Source organism: Homalodisca vitripennis, chromosome 5, assembly GCF_021130785.1.
Source record: "Homalodisca vitripennis isolate AUS2020 chromosome 5, UT_GWSS_2.1, whole genome shotgun sequence".
NCBI classification, from domain to species: domain Eukaryota; kingdom Metazoa; phylum Arthropoda; class Insecta; order Hemiptera; family Cicadellidae; genus Homalodisca; species Homalodisca vitripennis.
The window spans coordinates 29,553,822-29,570,026 of NC_060211.1; the positions used below are offsets into that span (position 1 = coordinate 29,553,822).

At 34.8% G+C, this 16,205-nt stretch overlaps 1 protein-coding gene across 3 annotated transcripts in view; it reads right to left on the reverse strand.

Moving 5' to 3' along the window:
* LOC124361905 overlaps nucleotides 1-16,205 on the reverse strand; it is a 238,310-nt gene that overhangs the window by 169,395 nt on the left and 52,710 nt on the right. Inside the window, exon 1 of one of the 3 annotated variants that reach the window (XM_046815964.1) lies at nucleotides 1,714-1,745. The exons of the other annotated variants lie outside the window; for them this stretch is intronic. The gene's annotated coding sequence lies outside the window, so the exon portion shown is untranslated. Of the gene's footprint in view, nucleotides 1-1,713; nucleotides 1,746-16,205 lie in introns of those variants that run through there. 3 annotated transcript variants of the gene reach the window in all.

Below are 16,205 nucleotides of genomic sequence, written 5' to 3' on the forward strand. Positions count from 1 at the left end.
GCATAATGTTTTAAGAGTCAAACCTTTGAGGTCGGATTTGCGGCATTGTACTCTACTAATAAATACCTTTAATTTGATGTACTACTCGACCTATGCTCTTATGATTTTCTTTTGACCCCTTTTGGGCTCAAGAAGAATTTTTAGTTACTTCAAAAAGTAGATTTATAGGTGCAGTGATGATGTATCAAATTGTATTAGTTTGTCTGTACTCTTCTAGGAGTTACCAGTGCGGGACTTGTTACACACCCTGTATAGTACCCATTGTAGTAAAGCAACACAAAACATCTGGCTGTTCTGTTAAATTCAAAACCACATTTGTTGAAAATTGTTTTCTTCCGGATTTTTATTTCATTCAAACTATTTAGCTCAAAACAGAGTCACACAATTATAGCATTTTAAGCGAAGTTTAAAAGTGTTTACTCAAAGCGCGAGATCAAAACTGGAAAATTCAGTGTTAAAAACTGAATAGACCGAGAACAATGTACTTGGAAAGTTAAGGGAAGTTGGGTTGGATGTAAAACTTGTCTTACTATCGGAGTACTACGCGGGGAGATGGCGGCAAAGTTTCCGCTCGCAACGGTCTAGAAGTCCCTTTATTACACCCCACTCCACACATAAATCTATAAGGGCACTCTTATGGATATATATGTGGCAAGTGCGGCACAATAAATTTTACCCTTTGTCACACTGATGCTAAAGTATTATAATAACGAGCAACAAACTGACTGATATAAGAAATAGAAATTGTTTATAAATATAAACAAACTATCCCCTTAACCAAAAGCATTAAAATGTTATCTTAGAAGTTAATCTTATTTACAAAGTTTAAAATGCCGTGTGTGTAATTTATTAAATGACATAAGGATTTAATATGAGATTTGTTAACAGCTGGTGACAGCTCTGGCTTAGCTTCCAACGTTTCTCTCAGGGTTGCCTTCATTGATACATAAGAAACTATTCCTTTACTTTTTGGTGATTGTTAATGTATCCATGAACTCTTTGAGTTAGTCACTCACGATAAGACCATCAGCTGGCAACAGTCACGAAACTAAGCGCACGTTTCTGAATAAAAAGTACTCAAATGTGTACAAGTTTCTAAAAGAAATTATCTCTGAAATATTACAAAGTTAGGCTAAAAACTCCAAATGAGACAGTGTTTCTTTCATCGTAATCCTGTATGAATAGTGAATCTTTTAATTTCATAATTTTTTCTATCGATACACTAGAGTGCACATATAGAATCAACGCAATGTTTTAAGATATAAATATTATAATGCATAAAAAATAACTAATACAAATATTGTAACTGGGGTTTCCAAAGGAGTTTCAGTCCGATTGTCAATGATATATCACAAAAGGGTTCTATTTTATACAATTTTTAGGGCAACCTCTTCGAGGGGAATACCTACAAAATTTTGAAAATTCCAGGTCATCTAGATAAATTTGTAGAGATGGATTGGACTCTGATTACTCCATATTGCTCTAACCTGTTAATAATACTGAATCTAATACTGATAGATATACCTCATTTTTACAAAGGAACAATAAGAGGTAAATATTTCACAATATATTTATTGAATTCGGTTGCCTTAAAATTAGTACTAATTATTATGTTACCAACTATATGAAAAAACAAATATACTCACAGAAAGTTTCATTAGCAGTTATTTATAACTGTCTTATATTAAGATATACATCATAAAGATAACATACCTTAGATCTATCTGTATGGTTCAGCTTGTCTGAAACAGAAAAAGGTTTTTGAAATGAATGTGAAAAGTAGCAAAAGGGTTTATTAAAAATTACAATGCTTTTATACGTTTACATACCTTTATCTATAGGAATAACTAAAATCTGTCAATTCAATAATACTATTTACACTGTGGTAAAAACTTAAGAAGAGAATCATCATCAATATTTGCCAATTTTTCCATGCTTGTGCTTAACTGCTATATGTTTTGGGTCATTTGGACCAATTAATATACCTATACATATATACGTAAGATAGCGTTGTCCCCCCCTCCCATTCTGTTGACGACAAACAAGGTTTCAATGGCAACAATACATTGCATATCATAGTCTATTTCAATACAGTTGGTTCACGTTTTTGGTTGCCCTTTGACATGATTACCTCACTTTAATCCTCTCCATATCACGCTCAATAATAGTAAACGGCTTAATATTTCACAAGGTACCATCAAACCCGATATCCCTTTACGTGTTGTGGTATCATTAAAGGTTCATACAATTCCAATATAAGAATTCCTGATGAAATTTTTGACATTATGTGTCTGGAAGCATAACACCGTTAAAAATTGATCCAAGTGGGGTTTTCCGTTCCATCTCTACTCTTAAGAAATTAATTCGTTATACATACAGAGTGTTCACAAAAGGTTGTAAAAAACTTCTGTGGGTGATAGTATTCATCATTTTAAGCAAAAAATGTTCTGTAAATATAGGTCGAAAAACGTGTTATTTAGCCACTAGCCGCCTTTTTGTACTGTTTATAAAAAAAAACATTAATATCTTTAGAAATATTTAAGCTAAGGAAACAAAATTTTGCGCATATGTTAGAATATATAAGAGAAAAATAATTGTGTTGTTTTATTTAATATTGGACAATAAGGGGTCAGTTGAAAAATATTAAAAATCGAATGACAAAAAAACCCTGTATAGTTATAAAAAATTTACTAGACACCAACTTGACCAATTTCATTACAATTCTAACGTACTTGTTTCAACAAAATCCATCAGTGCATAAGCGACCACGTCCACTTTGAAAGTACGCTTACACAGTTCTCTGGAGCCAGAAACAACAAAGTTTATCAGTTTGTGCATCAACTGTGACATGTTTGGCACCCCTGGCTTGTGCAAAACGTACCTGTATAAAGTGGTCTGGCAGCTTATGATTCCGACGGATTCGTTGAAACAAGTACCGATGAAATTTTAATGTAATTGGTCAAATTAGTTAGTGTCTAGTACGTTTTTTATAACTGTATTGTTTTTTTGTTATTTGACTTTAAATATTTTCAATCGGATGCCATATTCTTAATATTAAAGTAAATGTATTTCTTTCCTGTTATCTATTCAAACATATGTTCCAAATTCGGTTTTCTTAGCTTGATTATTTTTTGGAAAATAATAATTTTTAATACAAAATGGCAGCTAGCGGCTAAACGACACATTTCCCGACCTATTATATAGGATATTTCTTTGCTTGAAACGATAAATACTATCTCCTACAGAAGTTTGTGAACCCTTTTGTGAACACTCTGTATAAGCAATTACTGGCTTTATGGATTACGCTTTAAAATACCCGATACAATATTACAAAATATTTTCTACTAACAGATGTACCATTTTATTAAATCAGGCAATAATAAATGCACTTTAGATGCAAAATCAATAATAATTCTTATGTAATGTACGTGTTTTAGTACGCCTCTTCGAGAACACGAATAAAAAGATGATAAAAGGAGTCAGTTTGAATAATGAGTTACCATTTCAGTGTTTGATATCACAGAGATTTTCGAATTGAGTAATTCGGGAATGTGTGCAATATTCGTTAGTAAATATACCGGGGAATTCATAATTTATTGTTGCATGAAACTAACTTACTGTTTAAATCAATATCCATTAATTCTGGTTTAAAGTCGAACTCATCAAAGTGTATTACTAATATGATTTTTTTTAAGTTTGTTATTGACGATGGAAGGTTTGAAAGGATACCAGGATTTCGAACATTTTACCATCGTTTAAAGGTTATATATAAATATATATATATATATATATATATATAACATATATATATATATACATAACACAACGTTTCAACGATTAAAATCTATCCTCTTCGTCAGTTGGGGGAGGTATTAATACATTAAAAAATAAATAACAAAAAGAAGAAGAAGGGACAGAAAAGTGAGAAAGATGAGGAAACTTTCTAACTCCATTTAATAGACCTTTGCGCTGCTTCTGATTTGACAGAATTCAAGATGGTGAGGTTGAATCACAAGTACGAGATTTGTGCTCAGGACTTGCAACCTGTGCAGTGACAACGCCTGGACTAGACTCCAAGCAGCTTTTGGGTATGTTTGAACCCTTTTATTCCCTTATTTACTTCTTCTGTTCTTTATTTTTGTACCTCCCTACTACCTGACGAAGAGGATAGATTGCAATCCTCGAAACGTTGTGTTATACCTTTCATAAACTATAACGATGGCAAATATCCGAATTCTTGTTAATATGATTTCATATATCATGTGAACAGCCTATTGACTGATTTTTAATATCCCAAATTTACAACATAAGGTATCCTAAAAACAAATCTACCATCTCAAAAGATCCAAAACAAAAGCGTTCATCAAAATCGAATCTCAAATAATGAAAGAATTAATTAGTTTTTTAAGAAATATTTGTATTACATTATAAAAATCCGTGATAGTGTCACAAAATTGTAATCAGAGTAAAGTGACAATCCCATTTAACCTTTGATTCACAGCCGGTTCCGAGGTGCTGCGAGATAATTACTTGTTTGCTCCCAACTGAAAGGGGCAAGAGCTCAATTATTAGTATTTCAGCTCCGCTCTGCTAATCACTATCGGATCAGAAACATTTCTACCCTCTCACTTAAGCTAGAGATTATCAGTAACGTTACTTCTAGCCTAGTTTTGTTTAGTTCTCGGTTGAAACTAGTTATATCTCAATTATTACCCCTGAAGTTAGGCTTTTCGTGGTATAATAAACAAAACAGGATTATTTAAAACTACGTGTCACCTAACAGGCTTCCCTCAATCGCGTGCAAAATTTCTATACAATAGCTCATCTCATTCCCATTGTAGCCAAATCCCCTGCACATGCATCATCATCCAAAACTTCAAATTTGTACATCATTTTTTAGAGATATCGTGTGCGCAGATAGAAAGATAGTCATACATAAATTAAAAGTTTCCAACTCCTAGAGTGGGTAGATTTTGCTGGCACCCAGACATAAAAATGGACACTACATAATTATTTCATTAGTTTAACGGGCTGTCTCTCTGTAAATATGGTATGGATTTCAAATTCGACCCCTTTATATTACTGAAAATAAATTACGATCTTTGCATTTTTTTAAATTCCCACCCAACTCAAATAATAATTTTATAAACAATTTTTAATATTATACCAACGTAATTCAATATTAATACTCGGGATAGGCAATGACGTCCATTGGATAGGAATCCCTGTAGTTAGGGAAGAAAATCGTTTGAAAATGTATTCATTAACAAGAACTTCTGATTAAAATTTCACACATTTTTTCTTGAACACTCTATAGGGTAGCTTTGATGGAAGGGTTGCTTCCATGCGAATCTTGAATCAAGCTCCGTTTCTCCTTCCACTTAGTTCAGCGCCTGAAATCTGACAGTGGTACAGACTGATTCTGGAATCTGAAGTCCACGGCTGTCTGAAGATATATGTAAAAGGTCGGTGACGAAAACGTTCAAGACTAACTCCTTGCATCATTTTGACATTAGAGACACTTAGATTAAAAAGGATTAGTGTTGTCTACATGAAGAGGTATTCTCGTATTGTATCACACCAGATGCACAATTGAGTGCACTACGATGTTTAGCCACGATCACAAAGCACGTAAGACCATCCGGAGTTTTCTACACATAACGTTGCTGTTAGGAGAAGGGTAAAGTGTCAGATTTCACACACTACAATAAACAGAAGGTGAAATGAGCTTAGTGGTAACTCAATATACGCATTCAATCAACTATTCGTACCTTAAGTAAGGTTTTACTTTTTATACAAAAAAAAAAAAAAAAAAAAAAAAAAAAAAAAAAAAAAAAAAAACTGTTTAAATGAATTATATTGACAAACCCCGTCGCTGAAGTCCGGTTATGATGTCATTACAGATATCATATACTTTGGCAATTGAAATTTTCAGTAAAATGCTTTTCTAATTCCAAGAACTCAATAAATGTTTCAAAATTGTATTAATTGTAATATATGATTATTCTTATTGTGAATACGATTTTATAAATAATCAATTCCGTTTCTTTCATAGTTGTTAACATTTTACAAATTTTAATGTTTTGATTCAATTTTGATTTAAATTTACATTCCATACTTGGGAACTGTAATTGTAAGTATAGCGTGTTCAGAGAATTAAACGTAAACATTTTCTGTTTTAAATTCCAGTATTTACACTAAGTTAAAAAAATTTCAATTCGTTTGGGTTGGAATTGAAACTACTGTATTTCGTGAAGCAAGTTTAGAAAACTAAACACAAATTTTCACGTATAATATTATTTGAAGTAAAATCCTTGATAACGAAGACTGTTTTTTAAAGCGTATCGCAGGCTAGCGAGATTGAGTTGCTAGAAAAGCCACTAAGGCTAAATAAAAAGATGGGCCGCAGTGTTAGTAGAATTGAATTTTCTAGCCTGCCATGAGACTATTGAGATTGGTTGTATAACGAAGAAAGGGTTTTTAAGCGTATCGCAAGGCTAGCGAGATTATTGCTAAAGTAAAACCATGACTTCTTTATGCCCTGCCATGATACTATGAATTGGGTTGATAACGAAACTGTTTTAAGCGTATCGCAAGTCTAGCGAGAATTGATTGCTACAATGCCCATGATCTCTCTTAGCCTGCCGTGAGACTAGTGAGATTGGGTTGATAGGTGGGATATTTACGAAGACTGGTTTTTTTAAACGTATCGCAAAGGCTACGAGATTGAATTGCTAGCAACGCCCACTGATCTCTCCTAGACCCTGCCCGTGAGACTAGTGATAGAATTGGTTGTATAACGAAGACTTGGTTCTTTTTAAGCGTAACGCAAGCTATCGAGATTGATTATTGCAAGCAAAGCCCATGAATTTTCTAGCCTGCCATGAGAACTAGTGAAGATTGGGTTGATAACGAAGACTGGTTTTCTTATGCGTATCGCAAGGCTAGCGAGAAAGATTGCTAGTAAGACATGATTTCATTAGCCTGCCATTGAGACTAGAGAATTGGGTTGATACGAAGACAGGTTTTTCTAACGTAACGCAAGGCTACGAGATTGAGTTTGCTAGTAAAGACCATGATTTCATTAGCCTGCCCATGAGACTAGTGAATTGGTGATAACGAAGACTGGGGTTTTCTTAAGCGTATCGCAAGGCTAGCGAGATTGAGTTCTAGTAAAGCCCATGATTTCATTAGCCAGCCATGCATGAACTAGTGAGATTGGGTTGATAACGAAGACTGGTTTTCTTAAGCTTATCGCAAGGCTTAGCCGAGATTGATTGCTAGTAAAGCCCATGATTTCATAAGCCTGCCCATGAGACCCTAGTGAGATTGGGTGATAACGAAAGACTAGGTTTCTTAAGCGTAAATCGCAAGGCTAGCGAGTTTGAAGTTGCTAGGTAAAAGCCTATGATTTCATTAGCCTGCCATGAGACTATGAGATTGGTTTGATAACGAAGACCGGGGTTTTTTAAGCGTATCGCAAGGTCTAGCTGAGATGAATTGCAAGCCACGACGCCCATGATCTCTTCTAGCCTGTCCGTGAGACTAGTGAGATAGGGTTTGATAACGAGACTGTGGTTTTTTAAGCGTATCGCAGGCAGCGAGATTGAGTTGCTAGCAAAGCCCATGAATTTTCTAGCCCTGCCATGAGACTAGTGAGATTGGGTTGATAACGAGGACAGGTTTTTTAAGCGTAACGCAAGCTAGCGAGATTTGATTGCTAGTAAAGAACCATGACTTCTTTAAGCCTCCATCGAGACTCAGTGAGATTGGGTTTTTATAACGAAGACTGTTTCTTAAAGCGTATCGCAAGGCTAGCGAGATTGAATTGCTAGCTAACGCCCTGATCTCTCTATCCCTGCCGTGAGGACTAGTGAGATTAGGGTGAAAACGAAGACTGGTTTTTTAAAGCGTATCGCAAGGCTAGTCCGAGATTGAGTTTTTGCTAGAAAAGCCCATGAATTTTCTAGCCTGCCATGATGACTATGCGATAGGGTTTGATAACGTAGGACTGGTTTTTTAAGCGTATCGCAAGTGCTAGCGAGATTGAGTTGCTAGTAAGACCAATGACTCTTTTAGCCTGGCCATGAGACTATGTGAGAATTGGTGATAACGAAGACTGGTTTTTTAAGCGTATCGCAAGGCTAGCGAGAGTTGAATTGCTAGCGTATGCCCATGATCCTCTAGCCTGGCCGTGAGACCTAGTGAGATTGGGTTGATAACGAAGACTGGTTTTTTAAGCTATCGCAAGGCTAGCGAGATTGAATTGCTAGCAACGCCCATTGATCTCTCTAGCCTGCCGAGAAGACCTAGTGATATATGGGATGATAACGTAGACTGGTTTTTTAAAGCTGTATCGCAAAGAGCTAGCGAGATTGAGTGCTAGCAAAGCCCCATGATTTTATCTAAGCCTAGCCATGAGACTAGTGAGATTGGTGATAACGAAGACTGAGGTTTTCTTAAGCGTATCGCAAGGACTAGCGAATTGAGTTGCTAGTAAAGACCATGAATTTCTTTTACCTCCATGAGACTAGTGAGATTGGGTTGATAACGAAGACTGTTTTTCTTAAGCGTATCGCAAGGCAAGCGAGATGATTGCTAGTAAAGCCCATGATTTTCATTAGCCTGCCATGAGACTAGTGAGATCTGGTGGTTGATAACGAAGACTGGGTTTTCTTAAGCGTAATCGCAAGCTAGCGAGATTGAGTTGCTAGTAAAGCCCATGATTTCATTACCTGCCATGAGACATGAGATTGGTTGATAACGAAGACGGTTTTCTTAAGCGTACGCAAGGGCACGGATTGATTGCTAGTAAAGCCCATGATTTCATTAGCCTGCCATGAGACTAGTGAGGATTGGTTTGATAACGAAGACTGTTTTTTAAGCGTATCGGCAAAGGCTAGACGATATTAGATTTGTCTAGCAAGCCCTTTATTTCTATAGCCTGCCTATGATGCTATTTATAAGTGGTTTCCACTGAACCAACTACCCTAGACTTTGGAAATTACGGTTCTGGTGATGAAATAACTCTTTCACTCTCAACTATCGTAACTGCACACTAAAAAAAAAAAAAAAATGAAACATGCTACCTTGTAAATCAAGAGGCAATAAATGGAAAACAAGGACCAGGAGATCAAGATTAGGGAACAACTGGTAATGAAAAGTAAAAAAACAAGGAGGGTGAGTCATATGAAGTGGACTAAAGTGGATCAGGACAGAAATCATACCGGGCTAAGCCACCTGACTTGAAAATTCGATTCAGAACTCCAGTAGCTTTCACAAGCACATACAATACCGTATTTTATATAGTAAAGGAAAAGCTCTTTTACGGCTGTAAACAATAATGACTAACTATATCAAGTGACTCCTGTCTTCATTATTTTATATGTAAATATGCTTAAACTCAACTTGCTTTAAAGACTTTAGTGGCTTAAACCTGCTTACCGGATATAACTATTCATAATTTTAACATCAACACACTTCAAAAACTAAAATTATATATTTGTGAGGCCTTTCCGCTTCAAGAAAGAATCGTCATAACTGAAACAAAGTGTCTACACAATATAATACATAACTATAAACACAATTTTCGCATATCAATTTACCTATTTTAAAATGTAACTTCCATATATTTTTTACTGTTGCGTGTTTTTGTTTAAGTACAAACCTTTTTTAATATTAGTACGTAACCACATTGTAAGGTAGTGCAAACACAAATTGAATTTGTTTTAGGCGCGTATGATTTTTTAAAAAAAATAAAGAATAACAAGGTGGTGTAGTTCAATTTACGGCAGTTTAGTTTTCACTTATGTTAACATGTAACAATCAACTGTAAAACTATTTTCAACAATTTTTATCAGGTTTAATAATATATTGTATACTAGAATCGATTTATTTATATTTATTAGAATATACAAATATCTAGTTGGCTAACTTGGCTCGTGCATGTTCAAGACCATCTTCCATAAATCGAAAAATTTTTCATAAACGAATTTATGAAATTTAACAACGAGCCTGATTGCCTAAAGAACTATGTAAAAAAGTTTGCTAAATATATAAAATATTTCAAATATTAAAAACTTTATTACTCTCTACTTTTACTTCCTTACTAAATGTATGTTACTGATAATAATATTCCAAAATAAAGTAGTATTTATTATTAAGTATGGTTAGATATCAGTGTCGTTATTATATATAATCTCCTACTAGTTCAAAGAGCTACTCAGGGGTTTTTCAAAGATCTTTCACCTACATCGAGAAATCGAGAGCGATCATGTGTAACATTGAAGTGTAGGCGAACACGCACGTTTCAATTTACCGAGCAAAATGTAACCGTGGCTGGAGTACAATGCCGTCAGAGACTCTTACTTCAATCATTTTCTAGCGTTGGGTTGCTGTGAGTATCAGTCCAAGTCGCTGTATCAGCCCATTTCTGTGAATATCAGTCCAAGATGCTGTGATTGTCAGTCCAAATCGCTGTTTCAGTCCAAGATGCTGTTAGTATCAACCCAAGTCGCATTATCAGCCCAAGTCGCTATATCATTACATTGCTGTGAATATCTGCTCATTGTTATGAGTATCAGTCCAAGTTGCTGTGATTGTCAGTCCAAATCGCTGTATCAGTAAAAGATGCTGTTAGTATCAACCCAAGTCGCATTATCAGCCAAAGTTGCTGTCACTATCAGCCCAAGTTACTGTAAATATCAGTCCAAAATACAGCTAGTATCAGTCCAAGTTGCTGTGATTATCAGTCCAAAGTTACTGTTAGTATCAGTCTATGTCACTGTATCAGTCCAAAGTGCTATCAGTATCGGCCTAAGTTGCTGTTGGTGTCAGTCCAAGTCACTGTATCCGCCAAGTTGCTGTGATTATCAGTCCAAGTTGCTGTGATTGTCAGTCCAAATCGCTGTATCAGTCCAAGTTGCTGTTAGTATTAACAAAAAGTCGCATTATCAGTCCAAGTTGCTGTGATTATCAGTCCAAGTTATTGTTAGTATCGTCCATGTCACTGTATCGGTCCAAAGTGCTATCAGTATCGGCCCAAGTTGCTGTCGGTGTCAGTCCAAGTCGCTGTATCCGCACAAGTTGTCGTGATTATCAGTCAAAGTCGCAGTATCAGTCCAAGTTGCTGTCAGTATCAGCCCAAGTTGCAGTGTATCAGTCGCTTGAATGGTTTTTGGACAGATACTATATACTTGCAACACTCACCCTTGTCAGTGTTTTAGAACTGTGAACTTAATTATATGTTTTGATACATTTACTGTAAAAACAATGGTCGATCTGTGTCAATCTAAATAATGTAGTCAGTTGAGTACTTATCACAAAACTGACAAAATAACAAAATTAATAATTTGCAGATAATGTATATAAATTATAAAACCATCATATATATTGTAGAACATCGCTATACTCCTTAAACTTCTCATTTTAAGCTGTTGTAAGGTAATTAATTTTTAACACGTAGCCTGTCGATTTTTGAGGACAACCTAACTGTCAAATACCATAATGTATTGATGATTTTGAACTAAATTAGACATGATTTTTGCTAAATCAATTTTATTTTCTCCTTTCCTTTTGTAATTCGTGTTTTTGTTTAATATCAAACGAGTTATATTATAAAAATACAAATTTAAAGATAACTCTTATTTCTCAAAATTATTTAAATATATATATATATATATATATATATATATATATATATATATATTGTAATATCCGTTTTATTTAAAAATATACTTCACAAAATTAGTTGAATCAACATTTCACCATAGCTCCATTATGTTTAGAGATCTCAATTGCTCCACCGTTCTTTGGGATCGTGTCTAAAACATTGTGAAACCTGATGAGACAATGAGAACATCTCTTCATTTATATTACACTATATTTTATACTCTGGGTATCTCTGATGTCGAATCAACGTAAGAAGTCCATTTTGAACCAGGAGTCAAGTCTTTCCTAGCATCAGATTTCAGATGAAAGGTGAACTGGAGCTGAACTCAACGTTCACAAATCGATTCCAATAATGGCATCAAAGTAGGCAGGGTGGTTAGCTTGAAAGCTTAAGATGAAAGGATGTTTTCAAACAAAACAAGGTCTCTTTACTGCACTACTTGTAACAAAGCTCTCTATAATCTCCTTATATTGGTTTCTCTCCAGGCTCCGTCAGCAGTGTATACATCTAAACGGCTGAGAGTTCAGTGGAGATTTTATAAAGTTGCGCTGTTATTCTGCAAGATAAACTTGCTGTTGAAATCAGTTTTATTCAGTTTAATTTTATTCGCAAAAATAGTTGTAAATTTTAAACTTATGTGATTTATCTGTAATTCGGTGTGTCTGCCTTTGATAAAGCCAGGAAGTAAAGAAATAAAAGTTAGTTTATAAGATATAGCTTTCCTTATTGGTCATACGATTAATATAGATTATAACAAAAATTGTAATCAACACAGTCAACACATCGAACAACACAAAGCGGCTATGGTGAAAAGATCTGATTAGATGTTAATGTTGAATTTAGCTCCAGTTCACTTTCCTCTTACGTGCAGCTTATGATATCTGATGTTATTGCTGACTTGACTCCTGGAATCTGGAGTCATGTTCGTCTGAAGGGATCCACAAATAGTCGTTGACGAATCAGTGTTACTACTATAGCCGCTTTATGTGTAGAAGACTCGATTGCTCCACCGTGCTTTAGGATCGTGTCAGTCAACATCGTAGTGCGCTCAATTGTGCACCTGATGAGACAATGAGAATACCACTTCACCTTGATTGCACTATTGTTGTAGTCTGGGTGTCTCTGGTGTCGGAACGTAGGGGGAGGGGTCGTTTTGAACGTCTAAGTCCTTCGTCAACGACTATTTGTGAATCCCTTCAGACGAACATGACTCCATATTTTAGGAGTCGAGTCTGCAACTGCATCAGATTTCAGATGCTGCACGTAAGAGGAGGTGAAATGGAGCTAAATTCAACAATCACACTTTCGAAGTTTTTAAATACGCTTACGTAATAAGGTATTCAAACAAGGATCAGGGGATCATCCAATCTCTGGAAAAGAATTTCCCTTGCCTAGTAGTTCTACGTGTCTAGGAAGCGTTGTCTCAAATTCTTAGTTTTATGTTCCCGGAAACGTCATCGACTGAATTAAAGCCTGAGTGAAACAGTTTTTATGAGTACCAATGAAGTAAAAATATCTTTTAACATACCATAACATAAGAATGAATAGCTCCTACGATTTACGTAAAACTTAAACTATTTTGGGCGAGAGTGGAGGAATACTAAGACTGCAGTAATCTTAGTCAAAGAACTTATGATGTAATATAATGATTCTGAATCGAAAGTAGACATTCTTAAGATACATAGTATTATTACAGTGCTCTTTACGAAGAGATTCAAAAGTCAACAAAAGTACCACGTGAACATTGCTGGTTAAAATAAATATTTCACAGTCTACAATAGAGTTTGCTTTGTTGCCACGTTAAAAAAATATATTTATAGACCTTCGAGAGGCCTACTTTAGCCGAAAAGTGTCTAATCTCGTCCATTGTCTTCTACTTACGACCTAGGTACTTTAGGTGCCGTAGAAGCATTGGCATTCTTGTTCAAGAATGTATATACATACGTTGATCTAAAAATACTACTCCGATCAAAAAGCTACTACTTCCGTTATATTAATACATTTTTAACTATTCACAGTGCTCATTTTTTAGGATTTATGAATCACACATAATAAAGTATACATAATTATATATTTCATACTACACTTACAAATAACCTCTTTGTTCCCAGGAATCCAAAGGGAAGCTAATTTAATTACACGATTTTAATATATTCAATATTATTAAGTAGCAGTTGTAATGTGAGACGTAAAGTTTCTCAGGTTGTGACGTAATACTCTATAGTTTCAGTCGTATTCAATGATCGTTTTGGTTGTATTCATAGAAATTAATAAGTAGTACAGTATATAGTAGAAAGAAAAAAGTAGTAAGTAGTAGTGGGTAGTAGTAGTAAGTAGAAGTATATAGTTTAAATACATTCAGATGAGTTTTCGAGTGCATTACACATTACACTACTTAAGACATGCAATCAAAATATCTTATCAAATAATAATAATAAGATTTATCTATCATTAGACATATTTTTCCCTATTTTTTATTAGTTTTGGTGAAAAAATAGTACAATACTTACCAACAGATGTTTCCTGTTGGTACCAGTAAAATCCAAGGTAATGTTTGTAAAGTACTGTCACAACAGAAAAAAAGTGTGCACTGATACAAATGTCACAGACAATTTGCATTCAAAAGAGAGAAAATTCAACGAGATGATGCATGTTTGCTTCTGCGAACAGACGTTAAGTTGAACGCGAGTAAATGCAACGTACCATAGTGTCTTCCAGCTGTAACATACCTAACTGTAAAGTGCATTTGTGGTTATTTCATTGTGACAGTGCAACTATATCTGGTGTATATTTTTATTTTACAACTTATCCACGTCTCTACAAATCCCTATAAGTGTAAGGTGAAAATTTGGATCGGTTTAACGTCACCAGGAAAGTTATCCTCTCTACTTTATTAGTCTGCCATTGATAATGAGTTAAGGTTAGGCAACTACTTTACTAATTCTTCAAATTATAAAACAGATCCCCAATATATAGTAATTATTCTATACTGGGTGTAAAATAAGTCCCGCACGGGCTTGATAATTCCCGAACGATTACAGGTAAAGCAATAAAACTTGGTACATCATTACTGCACCTATATATCTACTTTTTGAAGTAACTACTAAGTTTAACTTTCATAACCTGAGCCAAGACAAGAATATTGAACCAATTAGAACAGCGTACATGTTCATCGTAAATGTTTCAAACTTTAAACCAGCGTAATTTTTCAAAGAGTGAACTCTTTGAGGTCGGATTTGTAGCATTGTATTCTACTAATAAATACTTTTAATTTGATGTACTACTCGACCTATGCTCATGATTTTCTTTTGACCCCTTTTGGGCTCAAGAAGAATTTTTAGTTACTTCAAAAAGTAGATTTATAGGTGCAGTGATGATGTACCAAATTGTATTACTTTGTCTGTAATCTTCTGGGAGTTACTAAACCAGTGCGGGACTTGTTTACACCCTGTATAGTACCCATTGTAGTAAAGCAACACAAAACATCTGGCTGTTCTGTTAAATTCAAAACCACATTTGTTGAAAATTGTTTTCTTCCGGATTTTTATTTCATTCAAACTATTTAACTCAAAACAGAGTCACACAATATAGCATTTTAAGCGAAGTTTAAAAGTGTTTACTCAAAGCGCGAGATCAAAACTGGAAAATTCAGTGTTAAAAACTGAATAGACCGAGAACAATGTACTTGGAAAGTTAAGGGAAGTTGGGTTGGATGTAAAACTTGTCTTACTATCGGAGTACTACGCGGGGAGATGGCGGCAAAGTTTCCGCTCGCAACGGTCTAGAAGTCCCTTTATTACATCCCACTCCACACATAAATCTATAAGGGCACTCTTATGGATATATATGTGGCAAGTGGGGCACAATAAATTTTACACTTTGTCACACTGATGCTAAAGTATTATAATAACGAGCAACAAACTGACTGATATAAGAAATAGAAATTTTTATAAATATAAACAAACTATCCCCTTAACCAAAAGCATTAAAATGTTATCTTAGAAGTTAATCTTATTTACAAAGTTTACAATGCTGTGTCTGTAATTTATTAAATGACATAAAGGATTTAATATGAGATTTGTTAACAGTTGGTGACAGCTCTGGCTTAGCTTCCAACGTTTCTCTCAGGGTTGCCTTCATTGATACATAAGAAACTATTCCTTTACTTTTTGGTGATTGTTAATGTATCCATGAACTCTTTGAGTTAGCCAGTCACGATAAGATTATCAGCTGGCAACAGTCACGAAACTAAGCGCACGTTTCTGAATAAAAAGTACTCAAATGTGGACAAGTTTCTAAAAGAAATTATCTCTGAAATATTACAAAGTTAGGCTAAAAACTCCAAATGAGACAGTGTTTCTTTCATCGTAATCCTGTATGAATAGTGAATCTTTTTATTTCATAGTTTTTTTCTATCGATACACTAGTGTGCTCTGTTTTTTTTTTTTTTTAATAAAAGGAGAAGCCGATCTAATTTTATGCCTTATTCTGCCCGTCCCCATGGGCCACTGGCCTGTGCGAGGATCTTATCAAT